Source organism: Podarcis muralis, chromosome 2, assembly GCF_964188315.1.
Source record: "Podarcis muralis chromosome 2, rPodMur119.hap1.1, whole genome shotgun sequence".
Lineage (NCBI taxonomy): Eukaryota > Metazoa > Chordata > Lepidosauria > Squamata > Lacertidae > Podarcis > Podarcis muralis.
In genome coordinates, this window is record NC_135656.1 from 11,252,797 (window position 1) to 11,277,103 (window position 24,307).

General features: G+C 48.1%; 1 protein-coding gene across 6 annotated transcripts in view; it reads right to left on the reverse strand.

The window, feature by feature from the left end:
- ZNF385A (zinc finger protein 385A) overlaps window positions 1-24,307 on the reverse strand; it is a 199,603-nt gene that overhangs the window by 98,967 nt on the left and 76,329 nt on the right. Inside the window, exon 1 of one of the 6 annotated variants that reach the window (XM_077923867.1) lies at window positions 14,442-14,460. The exons of the other annotated variants lie outside the window; for them this stretch is intronic. The gene's annotated coding sequence lies outside the window, so the exon portion shown is untranslated. Of the gene's footprint in view, window positions 1-14,441; window positions 14,461-24,307 lie in introns of those variants that run through there. 6 annotated transcript variants of the gene reach the window in all.

Genomic DNA, 24,307 nt, shown 5'->3' on the forward strand with positions numbered 1-24,307 from the left:
ACCATTTATGAGAACTCATTGAATGCTCACCACTGGTGTTGCACTCCATTCTTGCTTGCCAGAGTTCAAGCATTGGGCAATGCCATTTATGTTGGCAGAACCGAAATGAGAAGGGGACTTGACGGCACCTCTGGTGGGCTTGTCCAGGAGTGGACGACTTTGGGGAACACGTGGTGAAACAAATTGGGGTTATTATTGGGGAAAGTGTGATGTTGGAGTCCAAATTGTGTTTGCTACCAGTGTTTGAGGAGAGTAATGTAGCTATTGTGGGAAAATAACTAGTAATTTATTTAATGGTCCTAGCTTGATTGGTCATTTCATAGGGCAAGAAAGATTCTTCACGCATTACTTTAGATAGATGGCATTCAAAGGCATTGTTTATTACTGTTTGAGAGAAGCTAACCCATCATTTAAAGACTCTTAGAGCCCAGGCAGAGCCAGAGAATTTTGCTGCAATTTGGTGGGAGTTTTATCTCATACACGAGCATGAACAACCATTTCAGGTTTTCATTCTATCTGAGTTTATTGGACAGAATTTTTAAGCTTTTGCTCATTGTCCTTTTGATCCTTTCCTCTGTTAGCTCAGTGGATGCCCTGGGTATTATTAGATGTATTGTAAGAATATGTTAAAGGTAAAGGGACCCCTGACCATTAGGTCCAGTCGTGACCGACTCTGGGGTTGCGGCACTCATCTCGCTTTATTGGCCAAGGGAGCCGGCGTACAGCTTCCAGGTCATGTGGCCAGCATGACTAAGCCGCTTCTGGCAAACCAGAGCAGCGCACGGAAATGCTGTTTACCTTCCCGCCAGAGCGGTACCTATTTATCTACTTGCACTTTGACGTGCTTTCGAACTGCTAGGTTGGCAGGAGCAAGGACCGAGCAACGGGAGCTTCACCCCGTCGCGGGGATTCGAACCGCCGACCTTCTGATCAGCAAGTCCTAGGCTCTGTGGTTTAACCCACAGCGCCACCCGCATCCCTTGTAAGAATATGTTACAGCTACTCTTTTAGGTCACCCTCTTGAAGGTACGTCGTATCATCCTGTCTGCTATTTATGATTTTCTTGTCTTTTTAATTTTTTTTAAGGCATGTAAAGGTGGGGGTGGGGAAGAAGGCTTGTTGGAGGTATATAAATTTGTGGATTGTAGAGAGAAAGTGGATAGAGAGCAGTTTTTCCCCTTTCTCACAAATCTAAAAGAACAGAGCTCATCCAAGGAAGCTGAATGTTGGAAGATCTGGGACAGACAAAAGGAATCACTTTTTCACACAGCCCATAGTTTAACCGTGGAACTCACTGCCACAAGATGTGGCAACAGCCACCAACCTGGACAGCTTTGAAAGAGGATTGGGGGGGGGGAAGGATGATAAGGCTATCAAGCTATTAAAGCTATGGTTTTCCCAGTAGTGATGTATGGAAGTGAGAGCTGGACCATAAAGAAGGCTGATCGCCGAAGAATTGATGCTTTTGAATTATGGAGCTGGAGGAGACTCTTGAGAGTCCCATGCAAGAAGATCAGACCTATCCATTCTGAAGGAAATCAGCCCTGAGTGCTCACTGGAAGGGCAGATCCTGAAGCTGAGGCTCCAGTACTTTGGCCATGTCACGAGAAGAGAAGACTCCCTGGAAAAGACCCTGATGTTGGGAAAGATGGAGGGCACAAGGAGAAGGGGACGACAGAGGACGAGATGGTTGGACAGTGTTCTCAAAGCTACCAGCATGAGTCTGACCAAACTGCGGGAGGCAGTGGAAGACAGGAGTGCCTGGCGTGCTCAGGCCCATGGGGTCACGATGAGTTGGCTATCCTGGCTGAGGCTGATAGGAGCTGGAGTCAGGCGACATTCAGAGAGCAGGACATTGGCCACCCTTGGGCTACATGGCGACACGGTGTCACCACTTTGTGTCATCATAAAGCCTACCAGTTAGAGGGCAAAGCTTCCTGTCCACCTCATAAGGGCTTGCTGGGTGGGGAAGCCAGCTGTCAGGATTAATAAGAGGTTCCCTTGCTTCCATATGCTAGCTTTTGCACCACCAAAAATGCCACACCAACTTCCCAAAATGGATGGTGAAGTTGGAGGAAGCATTTCAGCTCAGCCCCAGCTTTCACCCCAGAGATGCAAGGCAGGGACGCGGACTTATAAAAAATATTGGGGGGGCCCGGGAAAGCTCATGAATAATAAATAAGCTCATGAATATGCAAATAAAGTGGCGCCGCCTCCTCGTGAGCGAATAGGGGAGAGCGTGCTGCGCCTATTAATCAGCTCCAAAGGAAATTGGGTGGAGCTTTTGCTCGGGAGGGAGGGCAGGAGGCATGCAGCCCGCCCCTCCCTGTGCATTTTGGGCTGGGGGAGGGGCGGCGATGGCGCTCTGCTGGAGGGGCGCCGGAGATTATTGGGGGGGCGGAGCCCCCCCAAACGAATTTTTGAGGGGGCTCGGGCCCCCTCAAGCCCCATGGAGTCAGCGCCTATGATGCAAGGATAGAACAACGCCGCTCTCTGCATTCACAAAGAATCATAGGCAGTTTTCAACATCATATCCAAGGTGCAGAGTAACTTTGATTCTAGCCTCCCCCACCTACCTCTGTGGTCTTCGCCCCGGCAGAGGAGAGCAACGGTGCAACAGGAAGTGAGGAACCAGCCACAGAGATAGAGGGTCAGCTGTCCTTGCAGCGACTGCCTTCTCGGTTCCTGTTACAGGCACGAGGGAGAAGCCCATCCCCACCAGCCCTGCCCCATGGCAGAAGCCCTCCTAAGCTTATGGAGTTCCCACAAAGCTAAAACACGGCCTTAGCCCTCCAGAAGTGAAACTTGCCCTGCTGAATCGTGCCCTGATATCCCTTCGTTCCTCCAGCCCGGGCACACGCAGAAGTGCAGAGTCAAAATCAACCTGCTGCTTTAAAGGCCGCCTGTGTCCTTGCTGTGCCCGGCCTGTCCCTGTCACAGTTGCTTGGGAGGACTAGGATGGCGCGAGGGCTTAAAGGAGATTAGCGTCCACTTTTACCCGGCAGGCAGAGTGGCAAAGTTCCAGAACAGGAGCTAGAGGATCCCTCCAGAAGACCAGGGAGATAATAAGGGCCTTCTGGGTTTCAAATCATACACACACAGAGAGAGAATGAAGCCAAATGCACTTACCTAATACATCCACAGTTATTACCTATAAACTAAGGGCTAATCCACATTTACCTTTTGCCTTGAGCTTTCCAGACACAGGTCTGTCCTTAAAAGCTCCATGTCTGCACATTTTCTTTTTCTGCTCTGGAGCTTTCCCCGTGAAAACCCACCCTTTAGTGTTACTTATTTTTTGTTTGTTTGTTTTACATACCGCCCTTCGTCAAAAGATCTCAGGGCAGTTTGACAATCCAAACTAAGGGATATGATTTCCAGGTAGACTTGAACTCTAGCACATCTCAGATTTAGAAATGAATGCCCTAATCTTCTGCATGTTTACTCGGGAGTAAGTCCCACTTTGTTCCCTCGGGCTTACACCCTAATTCCTGGTTGTAGACATTTCTGGAGAACTGCACAAAGGACTGTGGCAGGTTGTCCCACTCACCTGTCAAAATTAGGCTGCAGGGATGGGGAGGGTGAAGATCTGGCCAAGCCAAAAACAGCCCCCCACTCTTGCCCTAACAAGTTAGGAATTGCATCCGAAGCTTGTTTGAAGGGAGCACTGTGGGGTTGAAGAAAACCCATCTGTTCTCTATAGATATCTTCCCCCTCTTTCCTCACAGTAAAACAGCTCCTTTCTTACCCATGACGTGCAATGTTGCAATTTTGTGTTTTGCATTGGTACTTTTGGTTCTTCAATGGCTACAACACAGAGCAAAACCATCTGACCCTCTGAGCAAGTCCTAAATGTCAGGAGACCAACTATGGTGCTCAGGAATTACCGTAGATGTCTGCAAGCCTCTGCAGCAATGCCAGAAAGGAACAGCTATGAAAATGAAGTCTGGAGGTGGTGGGGGGAACAGGGGGACGAGACGGGATGACTTGCCCATCACCAGCGCCACAAGTCGCTTGACTGACAGCTTTTCAAAGATCTAAATACAGAGAAGGGGGATTTCCCCGAATTCAGCAGTTGAGCAATTTGAGTTTCTACCCATCATGCCCACCAGCAGCAGCAAAATTTATTTTGAGGGAGGAAAACCATCCGAAACCATCTGCCTGTGTTAATGCAAGCATGTTTTCCTCCCTAACGAGGCCACACAGAACATCAATAAAAGATGGCACTGCAATTTGTGTGGGTGGTGACAGAAGGGTGTGTGTGTGTGTGTGTGTGTGTGTGTGTGTTTGGGCTTGTGTATAGTAAGGAAGAGAAGGCCTGACGCTTTGCAATAATGATCTGGGGCTGGGAAAATGTCATGCACCTGGTGCTGCTGCTGTTGTTGTTTTTGTGAAAAAGAAATATGATACTAGAAGTGGACATGCACGCACACACACACACACACACACACACACACACCCTCTCTCCCCACAAGCCTGAACAAGGCTGGCACCTAAGAAACTGATACTGCTGGATATTTGAGGGGACCAGAACTGAGCCAGAACATTTTGGTACCTGGGAGGTGAAAAAGCCAGGTGGCGCTCTCTCTCTCTCTCTCTCTCTCTCTCTCTCTCTCTCACACACACACACACACGGTTGCGTCCTTGCTTGCTCCACTCACCAAGCCCCTTAGACCTTACCAACTCCCTCCCCTTGCATCTCACCAAACCTCTCCCCTTAGACCTCCTCCCCACCAACATACTTTCCCACCTTGCACTGATGATACTGCAAAGAGGAGGAAGCAAAGGGTGCTAGAATTAGCCATGGGACGGGAAGCTCCCCTTGGCATCAATGGAAGCCCCCCCCCCCCATCCCACCTACCCAGGCTGTTTTCAGCACCAAGGAATGAAGGGAGGGGGCAGTGAGGAAGAGATTTGCACCAAGATTGTGCTTCCTTCTTGCTGCGCTACCACTGAAACTTGAGAGGTGCTGGCGCTGTGTCTAATTTGGGGGGGGGGGTTAGAAAAACAACTACCAAGATGTGGTTACTAGCCAAACAATTACTTTTAACATTTGGTTTGAGCCTAAGCTTCACTAAAATCAATGTTAGTCATCAGTGGGGTTTGCACAGAATCCCCCCATCTCCCACTCTTCCAAACTCGTAGGAAGGCTAGTTTGGCTGAGGGCATTCCCTAGCCGCCGCTGCCACCTGTTAACAACCACAACAGTTGTCACCCATACAAATTGCAGTGCCATGTTTTACTTGATGTTTGGCCTTGTTATTTGGACTGCCATGGTTCCTTGCACAGTGACAGAGCACTGCTCCAGGAACCTATTTCTGGATTTAGAAAGCTCATTCAAGATAACCCACAGGAATATTCACCTACCTTATAATTAAGCTTATTTAACAGATGTATAACTAGGGCTGGGTAATATCTGGTTTTCAACATCACGGTATATCACCAGCTAAACATTGCGATATACCGATATATCACGATGTCTGAAATAAGGATGGAACTATGTACAGGCAAATGCTAACCCGCCTTTTAAGAAACCTTATTCATAAGGCAGTTTACAAAACACACCATCAGCACATAAACAATAAAATATTTTTCGAAACCTCTCTTTCGTAATACTACTAAAAGCCAGCGCAACAAATTATCCAGCATTATTTAAACATATAAAACTCAAACCCACAACACCATTTCTCCAGCTGTTTGCAATTAACCACTGAAGGACATCACAAAAAGGTCCTTCAAGGCCTATGCATAAACACAGTGAGGGTCGGGACTTGATCACACAATGAGGGAGCTTCATTTCACAACTGTGGGGCCACCATTGAGAGGGCCCTGTTCTGTATGCCCACCACAGGGATTGCCTTTGTATTTTGGCACCTAAGCAGGACCTTTGAAGTACACCTTAATGCACGGGCAACTTGATCTTTTAGGTAAACCCAGACTATTTAGGGCTTTAAAGGTCAATATCAGCACTGTGAATTGGGCCTGGACACACAGTGAAACTGGTACAATATAGGTACAGAACAGCTATTAAGACAGTGGAAATGTTACATGTTCTAGACTGAGCCAGTTCTATGCCTTAAGGCCCCATATGAGTCCTCGTCTTCTCGCCTTCTTCTCTGAAACCCACACAAAGCAGAACATGTGCCAGCATGCAGTTGAGGCCTGAATATTTAAAGTGTGTGCCCAAGACATTTCACTCTCTAAAGTGGAGTCGAAATGAAGCATCTTCCCCACCCTTAGGCTAGGACCAGCACTTATAGGGATTCTTGCTGCAATATTAAGACAACACATTCTGGTCTTCATCTAACCTTTCCCCTGGTGCAGCCTGAAGCGGGCTGCTGCATGGCCTTAGAAGCTTAAAAAGTAACATACACACCAAGTGAAACGTGCAAGTCCTGAGCTCTGGACCACATAATGTGATAAACCAGAAACTGCATCTTAGCTTGTGAAGAGTAGCTTTTGTTCACCATCGAACAACAGCATCTGTCACATCTGGGATTAGGGGCAAGATCAAAGGGTGTAGTTTTTTAATTAAGTTTGACATTCAGCTCCTCTATTTTTAGCAATTAAGTTACAAAATTTATACCCTCTTTCCCTTCTCTCCCTCCCAACCATTGTGCTGTGATGTAAGGCGCAAAACTAGCCACAGAAATCTGCTACATTGTGGGAGGGGAATCAATGTCTTAAAATGCCATTGTTTTGTAAAATTAATTAGCAACATAACAAACGTTACGTGCCGAAATTGGTATGTTGCCAGTTTCCTTCACCCCCCACCCTCTGTCCAGAAGTGGGGAGCCTCTAGCGAATGGACCAAGTTTGGTCCAACAGTTCATTTGCCCTAAACCACACCTACCAGCTCCACACCTGATGTAATACGTGACGTCAGATGTAGGGAAGGTAGAGACCTTGCAGGATTGGCTTATTTGCACAGCTGATCCCTGCAGAAAGCAGGGCTGAACTTCCCACTGGGCCATAAAGATTCCCTACCCCTGCTCTAAGGGACGCGGGTGGCGCTGTGGGTTAAACCACAGAGCCTAGGACCTGCGGATCAGAAGGTCGGCTGTTCAAATCCCCGTGACGGGGTGATCTCCCGTTGCTCGGTCCCTGCTCTTGCCAACCTAGCAGTTTGAAAGCACGTCAAAGTGCAAGTAGATAAATAGGTACCGCTCCGGCGGGAAGGTAAACGGCGTTTCCGTGCGCTGCTCTGGTTCTCCAGAAGCGGCTTAGTCATGCTGGCCATATGACCCAGAAGCCGTACGCCAGCTCCCTCGGCCAATAAAGCGAGATGAGCGCCGCAACCCCAGAGTTGGTCACGACTGGACCTAATGGTCAGGGGTCCCTTTACCTTTACCCCTGCTCTAGTCGTTCGAAGAATGTCCATGAGGCCCTGGAATTTTGCAGGTCTGAAAGGGAGGCTGTCCTCAGATCTCCCTTCCAAGCCACATGAAAAGACCCCTGCTGTTGCCCGTCTCATGGCAGACAGGGCAAAAAGTGAAAACTGGATCTGCTCGATCCAAAGCCCTCACAATCCCTTACAAGCCCACAGAACGGGAAGGGTGGGGGAGAGAGCAGTACGCACTCAGAGGGATTCACTCTCCCTTCCCCAGTCTATTTCTCTCCAGCATTCCCAAGATACTATATGCTGCTGAGCTGTCATATCTTAAAATATTTACAAGTATTTCATAAAAAATGATTTTCATGTAATACTATGAGTAGAACTTTAAAAACCACAATAGCTGGGCTTTATTGAATTCCTTCCCGAATCAAATATTTCCAGTTCAAATACTTTAGATTATGAGAGAAGGGAGGGGGAATATTTTGAGACATTTATGCAGCAGGTAATATTAACAGGGGGTACTTTTTATTAGATTAAGAATTTATAAGCTGCTTCGCAAACAAGTTTTCCAAAGCAGTGTTCAGTAAAGGTGTAAGCAAACCTAATGTATACGAGAACTACATGCACAGCAATTTAAAAGCAAATCTCAGAAACACCAGATTCAGTATGCATTATAAAATGGCTTCAACGAGCTTTAGGGAAGGCCCTCTTTAAAAGATAAGTTATCGGTAGTCTCTGCTATGCATTTGCCTAATTTCAATCGGAACCAGATTCCAGAGGCTTGGAACTGCAATTCTAAATGACTGGTTTTTAGCTGATGTCAGGTGTGCAGTCCTTTTAACAATGCTCCACCAGAGTAACACAGTTCCAGCCAGGTGTGTATGGGACAAGGAGACCCCTCAGGTAACATGGGCACTAGTTGCATACGGCTTTCAGTGTTAGAAGCAACTGAGACTGGTACCCTATTGGCCGCCAGTGCAGTTCCCTTGGCGGTGGTGTTGAGAGGATGCCCCAGGCAACAGCCTAGTTGCCATGTTTTGCACTAGCTACAGCTTACAGACCATGGCCAAGGGAAGCCCCACATAGGGTGTGTCACAGTAATCCAGTCTTGCAGTTATCAGTGCCTAGACCACAGCTCCAATACTTTGGCCACCTCATGAGAAGAGAAGTCTCCCTGGAAAAGACCCTGATGTTGGGAAAGATGGAGGGCACAAGGAGAAGGGGACGACAGAGGATGAGATGGTTGGACAGTGTTCTTGAAGATACGAAGATGAGTTTGACCAAGCTGCAGGAGGCAATGGAAGACAGGAGTGCCTGGCGTGCTCTGGTCCATGGGGTCATGAAGAGTTGGACACGACTAAACAACAAAGACCACTGTGGTCTAGCTCCCATGCTCCAAGAATGGTCATAGCTGCCTTCCCAGCAAAAGCTGATAAGAGGCTCTCCTAGCTACTGATATTCCAGGGGCATAGATGCATTGAAGAGCACTCCTGGACTGTGCACCTGCAACCCCATTCAGAGCAGGAACTTGGCCTATTTATCAGACACGGGGACCACTCACTCTCAGATCCTCCATCTTGCAAGGATTCAAATTCGGTTCACTGGCCCTCGTCCAGCCCATCACTGCTTGCAGATACCTGCATGGTCACTCCTGATTCAGATGTTAAAGAGATCTGGAGCTCTGTGTCATCAGCATACAGATGACTGCCCCCAGTGGTTTCATGTAGGTATTAAATAACACGGAGCACAGAATAGTGCCCTACAAAGCACCATAGCACAAGGGGGCCATGGATTACTCCCCCAATGCTACTCTCTGTATTCGACCCTGCAGAGTGGAACAGAACCACCTTAAACAGTGACCCTGTTCCCATGGAGCCAATCCAGAGAGACAGACTACTAGCCAGGTATCACTCCCATTGCCCCTCACTCAATAAATACTGTTCGTCAGGGCAACCAAGACAATTTGGCCCCCAAACCAGGTCTGAACCTAGAATGGAGTGGGCCTAGATTATCAGTTCAATCCAAGAACAACCGCAGCTACTGCCAAAACCCTTTCAACCGCCTTCCCAATAAACGGTGAATTTATTCTCCTTAGCTTTGTTTACTAAAGGTAAGTCCAGTAAACATGCCGAATTAGGTCCCAATTAATTTAGGGAACGCAACTCAAAATTTTATGGCAAGCACACACATCTTTTCTTACAGACCCTACAACTCGCCTGTCAGTCAGGGCCTATTTTTCTTTAAGGAGGAAAACGTATGCAAAACTCTCTTCCCCAACCAAGAAGAGATGGCATTAACAGGAGCAGCAAGAGAGTCACCAGGGTTATATGCACCACTCTGGCCTTTGCAGTTCCAGCACGCAGAGCAAATACCCCACCTGCCCAACAAACAAGCCGGCCCAGGCTTTAGTGCGAAGTGGATAGAGCTGGCTTAGCCAATCATCATGTCTATCCCCCTGGGTCTGTTCCTGCCTCTCCAAAGGAGCACAGAACAAGCAGGAGGCATCAGGGAACAGCCTCTTTTCAACACTCTTCGACTTCTTAGCAATTCCTAGCAGGCAGTCATGCTGTTTCATTTCCCCCAAGCACACGCAGGAGATTCCCCAATTGGATTGCCCGACATTTTTATCTCTAGTTTTTAAAGAAGCTGAGGTGAGAGCCTTCTGAATCGGACAAGAGCAGTAGCACTGTGGAGGTGGGGGAGGCACTTAACCCTTCCCCTCCCATCTTCGTTTTCCCTATCGAAAACACCCTTCCAAAAGGTATTGCTGGCCCCTCAGAGGGGAGCAGAACACAGGAGACGCCATGATGCCCTTGCTCCTCACCCCCATTGCCGCTTCAATGTCAAGGGCCACCAAAGAACTACCAAGTCACTGCAGAGGTGCCAGAGGTGAGCTCCTGTCCCCAGGTCAAGACCGGCTGCAAGCTACTTTTGTGATCCAAGTCCCTCCGCTCATAAGCAGGTAGTGGAAGCATTTCACAAGCTCGGGGGCAGCGGGAGGAGATGCAACAGAGCAAAATCATTGATGCCGCTGAGCTGCAGCGGCAACAAATCCCAGAAGGGCACGAAACTAAGTGGACCAGACAGGCGCGACAGCACCACCGATTCTCCCAGCTAATGTCTCCCTTGGGATTTCTTTTGGAGAGGGGAAGGTGGGGGGGGGTGCAGCATGCCATTTACCTGACCAAAGGCCCCACCCCACCCCCACCCCGTGGCCTCCCCATCCCCCAGTAGCTTCGCTCACTCGCACATGCAGGAAAACGCAGGGCGATTACATAAAAAAGACAGAGCTGGAAATAGCCCAGATGCAGTGATTCCCAGTTCCCCGTTCCTTTCCTCCCCCCATCAAGAACCCAAGCCACCCTTCCCCCACCACCATGGAGCTGCCCTCCCTCCCCACCCCAACCGCTCATAAGGGGCTCTGGAAAGCACAGCCAATTAAAGACGCTCAAAAGTGGGGCAAGCATGCAGCAGAGGGAGGAGGGGTGCTGCTGGAAAAACTGCAGATGGGGGGGGGTCTTGTGGGATAGGGGATAGCGATATGACCATCCCCACCACCCTAGAATCAATTTGCCGCCTCCCAGGTTCCAAAAGGGACTGCAGGTGACAAGCCAATGGAAAGGAGGGATGGCGCAGAATGACATACACATACACCCCACATAATAATTGTGTGACACACAATTCTCTCTGCAGATTGGATCTGATATCCTGCTTTATCACTACCCTAAGGAGTCTCAAAGCGGCTAACATTCTCCTTTCCCTTCCTTCCCCACAACAAACACTCTGTGAGGTGAGTGGGGCTGAGAGACTTCAGAGAAGTGTGACTAGCCCAAGGTCACCCAGCAGCTGCATGTGGAGGAGCAGAGACGCGAACCCGGTCCACCAGATTACGAGTCTACCGCTCTTAACCACTACACCACATTGGCTCTCCAAATATTATCCAATGAAGTGAAACAGACAGCACAAGTGGCAGCTGGGAGGCAGGACTCCTGGGTTCTTTCACCAATGCAAGGCTGTGTTGAGCGGGTCTTAGTATATGGGGCACATTGCTGTCTGGCCTCATATCAGAGTCCCAACTTTTTGGGAGCCCCACACCTCAAGACGGTCATGTTTGAGGAGCAAAGGACAAGACCCTACTTAGGGTGCTTGGATCAAAATAAAGGAAATTCTAGGGATTTGAATGCCAGGACTAAGAAACACACCCCTACAAGCCATGGACCTGTGATGAGTTGGATGAGTAATGGATGATTCTTTTACCTTAAATAGTGGCCCCATAGGAAGATTTCTTGCAAGAGAAGAGGAAATAGTTCCCAACAGCTAGTCCAAACACTGGACATTTGTCCCTGGGTGTCATTGGCTTGAAAGAGGAACCATCACTATTGCCTCTAAGTTGGTGTTTTGGATCATAAGGGAATGTGATACAGTTACTAGGCAACTAAGGATATGATCCTTAACTACTGTTAGGTCATTTGTCAGGATCAAAGAGGCAGCAAGCCTAGGGGACCAAAGCACTGTGTTTTTCTAGCGGCCAGGACCTATCCTTCTGCTGTCCATCTCAGCCTTCTCTTGCCCATCTCTGAACAGTTCCCGCAGAATCTCTGCAGACCTCTCTGGCAGAGTTACGTCTCCTCGCCGCCAAAATGGGGGAAGGGACAAAGATAAACAAGGACATCTCTGTCAAAGTCAGATAGAGAGTCCAGTGGGCCAATTCCTCCCAACCGTTGTTTAGCAAACTACTGTCTTGGCAGAAGATTTAGGGCTGCTGATGGCATAACCCATGTGTTTCACTTTGCAGAGAGCAGTCCTCTGTTTGAAGGGCTGTCAGTCCTAGCCTAGTTTAAAAAGCAGGAACCATAAGAAGAAGAGGAGGAGAGGGTCTTGAAGTTGCCTATCCAGGAGTTAGCAGTACCTGGGCGGCAGGCTGTGGAAGGACACAGGTCACCAAATCCCCGTCTTCTGCCCTGCCCTCCACCATGATGAGTTGTGTTGGACACATCAATTAGCACATGCAATTTCTGTGCAAATCTGGGTTCTTTGTGTGTGCGTGAGAGAGATGTATTTCCTCTTTTTTGGTGATGTGTATGTGGCCACATGGGAACCAGACCAGATGTCCATGTTAGTAGTAGTACTCATTGAGTAATGGGATAGTTCCCATAGTACCACTGCCCATCTTTGTCCATGGAGTTTTGCCAACAAACCTTGCCAACAAAGGTCCGTATAGTTAAAGCTATGGTTTTCCCAGTAGTGATGTATGGAAGTGAGAGCTGGACCATAAAGAAGGCTGATCGCCGAAGAATTGATGCTTTTGAATTATGGTGCTGGAGGAGACTCTTGAGAGTCCCATGGACTGCAAGAAGATCAAACCTATCCATTCTGAAGGAAATCAGCCCTGAGTGCTCACTGGAAAGACAGATCCTGAAGCTGAGGCTCCAATACTTTGGCCACCTCATGAGAAGAGAAGTCTCCCTGGAAAAGACCCTGATGTTGGGAAAGATTGAGGGCACAAGGAGAAGGGGACGACAGAGGACAAGATGGTTGGATAGTGTTCTCGAAGCTACCAGCATGAGTTTGACCAAACTGCAGGAGGCAGTGGAAGACAGGAGTGCCTGGCGTGCTCTGGTCCAGGGGGTCACGAAGAGTCGGACACGCCAAACGACTAAACAACAACACCACTGCCCATCCAGGACAAGGAAGTGGAATGCTTAGCCCTGACCCCTGACTCTTGGCCATGCTGAGTGGGGCTAATAGGAGTGAGAGTCCCACAACATCTGGGGGGGGGCACAGTCTTCCCCCACCATCCTTATTTCAGACCATCTGGTGCCGAGCACCCCAACACCATCAAAGCAGGTCTGGTCTGCCCATTCGGAGCAGAACGGATTGGGGCACTTCAAGCTGCAAGCAAATGTTTGCTCTTGTAATTACTCATCTAAAGACATCCCTACAAGTAAAAACAAAACCCACAAAGGTATTGCGGCAGGGAGAAAAAAGCCTAACACAGTCCTATCTGCTTTGTGCATGTGTGCATGCATGCGATTTATGGAAGGGAGCATTTTTTAAACAAAAACAAAAACAATGACATCACACCCACACAGCCCTTCAGTCTGAAGTAGTTCAGTCTGTTCAACACCCCCTTGGGGCTCCACTGGCTCATTTACACTGCATTCTGCTGACTCCCCTGTAGGCCAGGGCCTCTCCTGGAGAGAAGCTTCCCAGTTCCCTGCCCACCGGTCTCCCAGCATGCCTGTGGGGCTTCTCCCATCCCCTTCTGTTACCGGGAGTTGGCTCCCCTCATCCTGCCACCTCTGAGAACTCTTTTCCTCCCTAGGCAGGTCTCAGCATGAAAAAGATACAGCTGAAATGAAATCCAAGTGTAATTGAGTTTGTCCCTGGGCTTGGGGGTGGGGGAAGCCGCAGGGAGTGCTCAGCTAGTCCTGGTTTTGTGAGGCTTAGCAAAAAACAACAACCAGGGGCAGGGGTGAGGCCTAAAGTCCACATACCCCACATTGATGCACACACACACACACATGTTCCCACACCTGTGTGTGTGTTCCTGAACAGGGAATACTGAAGCACCCAAACATTCTTAACCTGTGAGTGCATGCACTTTTCAGGCCACACAGTACATGCTTGCCATACAGCAGTGTTAACCATTGCGTTCTCTCACACGCATGCCTAACACACGCATGCACTTACATGTATCACAGGCGAACGCATCACAAATATGCCTTTGCCACAAATCCTCAGCAGTCCGCTCTTTCTCCCCCACCCAGTTCGCCCTGTTTCTCCAGCGAAAATCCACAATTCGCAGACTTACAGGCATCGCTCCCCTGTACGCACATGCAGGCAGAACTACGTGTCTTTCTATACACACACTTGCAGGAAGCACATCATCTCTGCACCTAAACCCCTCCTGCAACACTGGAGACAGAAGTGCCAGCAGTATTGAATCATCAGTGGTGGGGGGGGGGGTCCAGGCATGGCTCTCTAGCTCCTGTCCACTCTGCAAAACAGAGCCACCAACAGCCACAGATCCCATCTCTTTCCTTCATCCACCCACCCCGCTTCAGCCCAACTCTGCTGCCCAGGACCAGGACCAGATGCAAACCTCAAAGGAGCTCTGTTCCTTGCCGCCATTGGCCAGGTCATAGTACGGTCAAGAGGGAGGAGGGAAGCAGGTAAGACAAAAGCCCTTTGTTTGGGGGAAGGCAGGTGCTGGGAGTGGTATGGCCCGTGCCACTCCTCTTTGAGTGAGGGACGGCAGGGAAGCCGACTGTACAAGGTTTCTCTGCAATCCCCCTCCCACACACACACTCACCGGTTCCGAGACACACTCAGAATGGGAGAAGATTTTGTTCCCTGGAAGATGCAGGTGCACACAGAGACTTAGGCACCAGAAGCCTTGAAGCATGGGGGAATTCAGCACCGAACTGTGTGTATGATGGGGTGTGTGGAGGGGGCTGGAGAGCAAAATGTGAGATAAGCCAACTAACCAATTAGGACCCAGGAGTCCCAAAGCAGCCCTCTGCCTTGCAGTGCACTAAGTCCTCTCTCCAGAAATGCAGGAGTTTCAGCTTCGGTGCCACAATCCCAGAGGTGACGATCTGCAGTAGTTTTGTGTAGAGAAGGTAGCAGGAGGCAGCAGCAGACAGAGCAAGTAGCAAAGGCTGCCCATTGCCTACTTGCTCTCTCTCTCTAGCCAGCAGGGGAAACAGCTAGGACCAAAGAGATGCTCAAATTACTAAACTGCAACTAAAACAAAGATGTGAAGGTCACAGGGAATGAGGCACCAAGCCAGGCTTCTACAGAGTCCTGGCTGCAACCACAAGGGTGGCAAAAGCTGTGGCAGGGACCCACCCACCCCAGCAAAACGAAAGGCTCCGGCATGGACGTTAGTGACAAGTTAGAGGAAACTGGCTAAGCTGGAGGCTGAGGTCACATGCACACCGTGTCTCCTATCAACTCTCAGCATCTTTAACAAACTACAGCTCCCAATATTCTTTGGGTGGGGGTAGGAAAGTGGCACAGGAGTGCTTTATATGTCCTATAAGGGGTGGAAGCGGGAAAGCCATTTTCTCCACCCCCTTGTCCCCATGTGCCACCAACAAAGAACAGGTGCACGGCAAGAGCTGCTTATCGAGCAACCCCTCCAGATGGCTCACAAAAGCAAGTCAAGCCACATCTGATGGGATATGTTGGGGGGGGGGGGGGAAGCAATCGAAGGAAATGTAGGAGGCAGAGAGAAACCCTGAGCTGGCTGCGAAACATCTTCTGCTGCAACATTCAAAGACCGGGGTGAGGAATTAAGTCCTTCCCTACACTACAGAATCACCAAAGACGTCAGACCGAAGGGGGAGTGGCAAAGTCACCACAAGTTGAATTTCTGAAGGAATGCGAGTTCAAGCTACACAGACTCTAGAAACAACCCAAAATTCCACTCAGAGGAAAAAGTTGTTGCTCTCCAGGCAGTAAAAAAAGGTTACACGAGCAACAGAATCCTCCGCAAGTTCAGTTAGAATTCTGTTCTATCGCCTTCAAAAGGTGGGAAATGATTTAGTCCCAGCTGAGCCACCATGGTGTGGTAGTTTAAAGCGTCAGGCTAGCACCCAGGAGACAAGGATTCAAATCCTCACTGGGTTACCTTGGGCCATTAACTCTCTCCCTCTCAACCTAACCTGCCTCAAAGGGTTCTTGCGACGATAAAATTGAAAGCAAGACACCCATGCGCACCACTTTGATTTCTTTGCAGGAAAGGTAACCATGAATAAAGAGGATCCAGTCTCAACATGACCCTGATTGGCACTTTCAATATTAATTAGACGATGAACTACCCACTTGAAATGGCGAGTCCCAAGAACAAAGGGCTTGCATCACAAAGACTCAGGGGCAGATCACCACCCTGATCTGTGTCCCCAATGTCTCATGGGCCAATTTTAATTCACACTGTGTCTTGTTCCACCCAAGTCTTTCTGATCACCGAAGCAGTGAACACACTAGCCTTTTTGCAGCACAAGAATGTCGTTTTTTCTTAATCCAGAATTATTTATGCTTATCCCCCAACATGCTTCTTTCAGTCTAGATTTTACATATAGATACATAGATCCTGCTGTCCACAAGAATATGACTATTTGATTCACATTTGAATATTCTCCTCTTCATAGGTTACCCAGTATTTTCCTCCTTGCTCATGCCTATAAAGGGGGAAGTGGCAATTGCAATCTTAGCACCCACCCACCCACAAGGGGGATACCCTCCATTGCTAGGACAGCCTACATGGGCTTTGATCCGATTTCAAATGGGCACACTGCGGGGTAATTCAGATTAATCTCTAGAAATGCGTTTCAGAGGCACTGTTTGTTTGGATTAAGAAGGGAAAAAACCACCAACTCCTCAGTCTCCATTAATTATAGAATAAAATGTGTGTATGCAGCCGAAGCTTGCTTGGGTCTCCTCCAAGGCTTCCCAAAGTTTATCATATATTGCTTGCACACTCACACACACATCTTCACAGCCTCAGTAGCTAGAAACATAGGTCTACTCACAGTAAATGAGATTGTTAGGCTATAACATAAACTTCTCTGGGCAGCTTAATTAAGTATAAAATACATACACAGCAACATATGCGAAAATACAGTTCCTATGCTTACCCAGTGCAATCATTTAATATAAGCAACCTTGTGATTATGCGCAGCTCGCAGACATTTTGGTGCCCGAGATAAAAAATGCAAATAGCAGCATCTCTCCTCCACTAATTAACACGAGGCACAATCAAACAATCCACTACAAAATTATTTTGCCTAGGACTCTTTCTACACTTTCCAGCCTGGGAGGAGAGCCAGATCAGACCACTGCTATTCACCCTCAATAAGATTTGGGCAGAAAAATTACTCAGGGTATTGTGCCTCTTGGGTCAGATCTGCCTCCTTCTTGGCTGCTTCTAAAAGGCACCCAAAGACTGTCGCCCAAGATGGTTGCCTCATCTTGCCTCGGGACAGGGCCACCCCCCAGCGCATGTGTGCGCGCACACACACCAAGTCAGGCTTTTGTCCCATCTAGCTTAATACTGTCTACAAAGAGACTGGTAGTGACTCTGCAAGGTTTCAGACAGGAGTTTCCCTACCTGGGGTTGCTGGAAATTGAACCTGTGACTTTCTGTATGCAAAGCATTTGCTCTGCCCACTGAGCCGCAGCCCTTCCCCACATATTCCTCCTCTTAGCTGAACGCCACTTTTAAATGATGCTCCAGGACATAGTTCATTGTAGCCTCCACACAGGACCAGCAGTGTCTCATGGGCCAAGTCAGCCTTGCCTGAAGGAGAAGGAGGAATGACTCCACCTGCAGCTCATCACCCTTCACAGAGGAGAAGGCCCTGATGAGAACCAGCTGGCTCTGGCCTTCTGGAAAACAATGCCTGTAGTTTCTGGCCCTACCTTGCTGCTTCCTGCTCACCATCTGGGTTCCCTGTCCTCTGGACTGGACCCCTGGCTCTGTGACCATCTGGCTTCCCTGACTTCCGGACTGTCTGTATGTGGATTTTGCTCGTGGAGTTCCTCAGAGACTGCTAGCCCCTCAGTGCCGGATTAAACCCTGTGGAGACCCCTAGGGCAGGCATAGGCAAGCTCGGCCCTCCAGATGTTTTGGGACTACAACTCCCATCATCCCTAGCTAACAGGACCAGTGGTCAGGGATTATGGGGGCTGTAGTCCCAAAACATCTGGAGGGCCAAGTTTGCCTATGCCTGCCCTAGGCAGTCAGAATATTGGGGGGCGGGGGGGCCTTGCAAATGATCTCCTAATAGGTTTTTATACTTTTCTTTCAAGATCAAATATATATTGTTTTGATCCGTTGTTGTGGCACTCCTAAAAGGCATGGTAATTTGGTAATCTGCTTATTTGGTAATCCGGCACTGTAGCCCATGCTTAGTCAGCAATGGGATTTGGAAGGGGCTACAACACATTGATGAATGGGACTGGGAAGTCCTCTTCATGGCAGCTGCAGCATAATAATAATAATAATAATAATAATAATAATAATTTTTTATTTGTACCCCACCCATCTGGCTGGGTTTCCCCAGCCACTCTGGGCGGCTTCCAACAAAACACTAAAATACAATAACCTATTCAACATTAAAAGCTTCCCTAAACAGGGCTGCCTTCAGATGTCTTCTAAAAGTTTGGTAGTTATTTTTCTCTTTGACATCTGGTGGGAGGGCGCTCCCACAGGGCGGGTGCCGCTACTGAGAAGGCCCTCTGCCTGGTTCCCTGTAACTTGGCTTCTCGCAGTGAGGGAACCACCAGGAGGCCCTTGGCGCTGGACCTCAGTGTCCAGGCATGTTGGTGGGGGCTGTTTGGAAGCAGCGTAATGGATACAGGAGTGATATTCAGAAAGCCAATGCAAAAGCAACAGAAACATAATACTTTCTTTAACCCCTTTGAGGGGTTTTTCCTGCAATCAAGCAGTATATAAATTTCATTAAATTAATTAATTAATTATTGAGGCCAGCTGGAGCAGCAGGCAAACCTTTCAGAGCATGATGGTTCATCCCGCCTCTAGAGCAGTTCTTGGAAGCTTGCTCACTTTTTTACAGCTAGGTCTGATGCAAAAGGCAATGCACTGCTGGTACTTTGGAATTCAGTCTTAATGGACCTGTTTGGCTACCCATGCTTTTTGTCAGCAAGCCCAATGGTGTTCTAGAGACTAGAGAAAGCTGAACTTACAGACTCAAGTATCCTCCTCCCATAGGTTCATTATGTGGTCCCACACAAGTGGCTCATTCATTCTTGGCCTCGGTTCTCGGTTGTGGTTCCCTCGGTGGTGGACTTTCCTTCATTTGAGGTTTTTAGGCAGAAGTTGGATGGCCACCAGTCACGTATGATTTAGTTGAGATTCCTGCATTGCAGGGGGGGTTGGAGTAGATGACTCTATGGTTCCATGATTCTATGAATTACAAGCGCCCTGCTTCAGAGAACTCTTGTGATAAGCTCAATACGGATCATAGTATCCTCCCTGTATTTTCTTATTTGTCAGTTAGAAAGAGAGGAGAAGAATGGGGACCCTGTGAATAGAGGATGTCAGAGAATTCTAATGGAAGCAGAAGCGTGGTTGCTTCCTCGCCCCATGTCCGGAACAAAAATCAATCCAGGGAATATGATCAGTATTCACTGCTGCTGTTGCCTTCAGTCCACAAGTGGTAGGTAATAGATGGCTTCCCTTCCACCTGTCATTTGCAGTGTTCTTCCTGCAATGAATGGCCTTTGCAATGAAATGAATGTGGTGGGATAATGCAATGGCAATGTCATTATGTAGCTATCGAATTAATTGCCGAAAAATTCAGCAAAGCGGACAGCGAGATGAATAGCTCAGCTTTGGGTGGACTATGAACTGCAGAAGAATGGAAACAGCTCTACATGGAACAAATGTAGGGTAAAACAGGTAATGCTGCCTTCTTGTATCCCTGCCTGTGAACACTTTAGATGATGCTAGACTCCCAACTTTCAGCAGCTCCAGCCAGCACAGCCAATGGACAGGGATCATAGAACTGTAGAATTGGAAGGTACCATGAAAGTGATCCAGTCCAACCCAATGCGATGTAGGAATCTTTTGCCTAATGTGGGGTTCAAACCCACAACCCTGAGACTGAGCTATCTGAAAAGCAAATACAGTGGAACCTTGGTTGTTGAATGGCTTGGCTCCTGAACAAATTGTCTCCCGAACACTGCAAATCCGGAAGTGAGTGTTCCGATTTGTGAACATTTTTTGGAAGCTGAACATCCGACGCACCTTATGTGGCTTCCGATTGAGTGCAGGAAGCTCCTGCAGCCAATTGGAAGCCATGCCTTGGTTTTTGAATGCTTCCAGGAGTCAAACTGTAATGGGACCTGCAGTCCAATAAACACCTAGATCCCCGCAGGTCCCTCATCCCGGTTATATAAGTAAGCAACCACAGCATTTTTGACTCTGTGCAGGCACTTGGTGTTTAAAAAGGTGGAGGAAGCAAGCTCAGCTTAGAGGCCCTTATGTGATCCTTCCCATATGTGAGGAAAAGGTAGAGTTAGGAGCCCATCGAAAATGTTGCCAAAATGGCCCACAGAAAGATGGAGTCACACTTGTCCCAAGATGTACAAAACCACACACAAGAGTGACTTTCAAAGAGAGCTCTGATAACATCGAAAGCTGAATGGGGGGGCTTCTCCGAGAGTCGTGGCAGTCAAGACAATATCCTGACAACAGGAATTTCCTGGCACTGGTGACCTTCCCCTATAATGCATCACTGTAGTGGAGTGTTGGGTTCATTCTAGGCTAAGGACTCTTCACCCAAAGTTCCTTTGGTGTCTCAACATTCCTCTGGGTGAAGACTCAGTCAGGCTAGTAGTTCATCTAGCGCAATGTATTGATGGCGGTTCTTTGCTTTTTCCTGGGCCCCTAAAGAATCTAGGGTCCTAGCAGGTCCTCCGGCAGACACATTAGCATGGAAATGACTCCTTGAATGTAGAGAGACTGGAAACCATTGGCGTGCTGGAGGCAATCTGTGGCACATTCATCCCACCTCCCTCCCCTCAGCCCTTGAAGTCAGTGTGCAACAACTTCACCACATAGCCACAACTTTAAAGAAAAATGAGGGTGTGGGAGATCAGGGTGGTCTGAAATTATAGAGCGAGAGATAACAGTAGATGCAGGGTGACCTCAGCCACTGCAGTGACCGACATATTTGTCTCTCTTTCGCACATCAGCAGCGATGACATTACAGTGTGCACCTTGGCAGTAACATCTTATTCTACAGAATCGGTGTAACTCTGCTCCTGCCCTTGACAGCAAACTGCCCTGGCCTGGACGAGAGATGGCTCCCTGCCCATAATCACTGCTGCCAGCAGGCACCACCTCAGCTCTTTTCAAGGGGTCTCTGTCATAGCAGGAGACGCTGCAGAGTCTGTCTCGCGCTCTCCCCCCCTCCCCTACTTCACTCACACAAAATGACCATCCAAGCTTTGTGAGCGAAGATAAATGGTTTTTTTCAAGCTTTGCCATAACAAGCCTCCCAGGCCAAGAAGAAGAAGAAAAATAATAATCACCAACTGTAATTACGACAGAACAAAGATAGATCACTTGGCTACTGGTGGACTTTTTTGTCATGGAGCCAGGTAGAGAAGCAGCTCAAAAGGGAGGAAGAGTTATGTGAAGGTCTGGATGGAGCAACTGTGCTGGGATGTCGTTCAAGCGCCCAGTAGAAGCTCATCTTTTGCCCCCTGGGCAAACGGCTCCCTTGGTTTCTCTCTAACCTACCCTTTGGGAGCAAGAGGGCATTTATCCGACTGCAATCAGCATCACTTAACTAAGTCGACATCAGCACCATACATTTTAAAGCATTCTTGTGCCACTTTAAACAGTCATGGCTTCCCTCAATGAATGCCGAGTAGTTTGTTAAAGATGCTGAAAGTTATTAGGAGACCCCTGTTGTTCCCCTCACAGAGCCATACTTTAAATTGAGAAAGGGTTGAAAGGCCAGCAGCGCTGACTCTGCCAGCTGACTACTGGGAAGGTAGGTGAGAGGCGTTCTTTAATCCTCTCCTTCCCAGCACAAACGGAAAACCAGTGCTCCATGCAGCCCAGTATTTCATCTGTGTACAACACAGAATTAGCCCACTCAACTCGGCCTCCAAACCAGGCCATAGGTTCCTAAATGCTGCATGGGTAGAGGAGACCAGTGCACCAAATTAAGAGGCCTTTAAATTAGAGAGCAGGCCAAGGGTAGGAACCTTTTCTAAGCACGTTTGCCATCATCCAGGCAATTTAAAAAAAAAAGAAAAATGGTTGCAAGCTTTAGTATGCAATGCAAGCTTCATCAAAGTGCATAAGAAGGTCATTTGACAAAAACTAGGCAACAGCAGCGCTATTCAGTCAAAAAATAGAATCCCAGAGTAGGAAGGTTATCTCAGAGGTCACCTGGTCCATCCCCTTAAGAACATAAAAAAGAGAACTGCTGGATAAGGCCAACGGCCCATCTAGTCTACCATCCTGTTCTTGCAGTGGTCAGAAAGATGTCTGGCAAAGCCCACAAGGAAGACATGAACACGGCAGCAGCAGTATTCAGAAGCATACTGTCTCTGACAATGTCTGCAGAACCATAGCCATTAATATAGGCTTGTCAATGCAGGAAATCTGCTGCCACACCATTCCCAAGCACTGGGAACAAACATTTGTGCCTGCATAAATCCTAAGAGCAGCCTTGCCAGGTGAATCCGGGAGTCCATCAAGTCTGGTACACAACAGTGGCCAGATAGATGCCTCTAAGAAGCCCAGAAGAAGAGTAGAAGAGTTTGGATTTGATATCCCGCTTTATCACTACCCTAAGGAGTCTCAAAGCGGCTAACGTTCTCCTTTCCCTTCCTCCCCCACAACAAACACTCTGTGAGGTGAGTGGGGCTGAGAGACTTCAAAGAAGTGTGACTGGCCCAAGGTCACCCAGCAGCTGCATGTGGAGGAGTGGAGACACGAACCCGATTCCCCAGATTACTAGACTACCGCTCTTAACCACTACACCACATTGGCTCTCGAAGCAGAAGCAGAGCATGGAGGCAAACAGCCCTCAGCAATTGGTTGGCTTCCTCCCAATAGTGTCTGGAAATCGTTCCTCAGAGCTTTAATGACTAAGAGGTAGCTGGACCTATCCCCCATAAATTTGGCTTTAAAAGAAGATGAAACATCTAAGCCTGTGGTCAACCCCATATCTTGTGACAGCAAATTCCATGTTAGTTATGTATATGAAGGCTTGCTTCCTTGCTTTCAGCAACCCTGAATGCACAGCCAGATCAATTTCACTGGGTGATCCCAGTGAATTTGGGGAGTGGGGAGAGAGACAGAGAAGAAGAAGAAGAAGCCCGGCTATGGACTATTTACAGAATTACTACTATCATCGTGCTTTTGCCTCATTTGGGACCAGGGCTGAATTAACCCTTTACATTAAGTGCATCATGGCACCAGAGGGCTAAATTTCTAAATCATCATACATGGATCCAAGCCTTCAAGGAGATAAACACTGTGTAACCTGAAGACGGAGGTGTCCAATCCCACAATACAGCAATGTTACAAGGCTGGGGCACAGAGCAGTCATCTTTTCGAACAGCTAGGACAGACCCTGCAAGTGTCCCTATTTTCCAGGGACCGTCCTAGATTTCCAGAAGCTGTCCCAGTTTCTGATTTGATCCCAGAATTTTCCCGCTTTTCCTTAGGATGTCCCTATTTTCCTTGGCGACATGTTGGATGGTATGGTTACATGACCCCCAAGCCAAGAAGATAAGTACAACCTTTAGAAGACATCTGAAGGCAGCCCTGTATAGGGAAGTTCTTTTCAATGTTTAATGTTTTATTATGTTTTTATATACATTGGAAACCGCCCAGAGTGGCTGGGGCAACCCAGTCAGATGGGCAGGGTATAAATAGTAGAATTATTATTATTATTAGTAGTAGAAGTATGGAACATTCCTATTTTCATCCGAGAAATGTCAGACGGTATGCTAGTACCACTGTGCCTTTAACAGCAGTTTGATGTGCAAACATTAACAGCTTGAGAACCTTCCACCTCCAGCTGTGAAAAACTTCAACCGATGTGGCTTCTGCACATCCAACTGCTGCTAAAGGCACAAGAGGAAACCAGGCCGGTTATTTTCTAGTCAGCTGGCAACCCTAGGGAGCAATAAGAGCACCTCTTCTTGGAACAGCTGGAATGGAAATGCAAAAACAAAACAGAGCCACACACTGAAAATACTGACAGCTAGGGATGTGTTCTTTCAGTATAGAATAATTAAGCCTGTCTGCACAATGCTAGATGAAAAGCCAAACATTAGCTTGCTCAGAGGCCTGGTGAGGGCAGAAGGTCTGACCCTGTAGCAGTGTAGGCAGCTTCTCATTATCCCTGCACCTGCAGCCTAACACAGTACAGCACATTCAAAATAATCCCAGCTGGAAAAAAGGAAAAT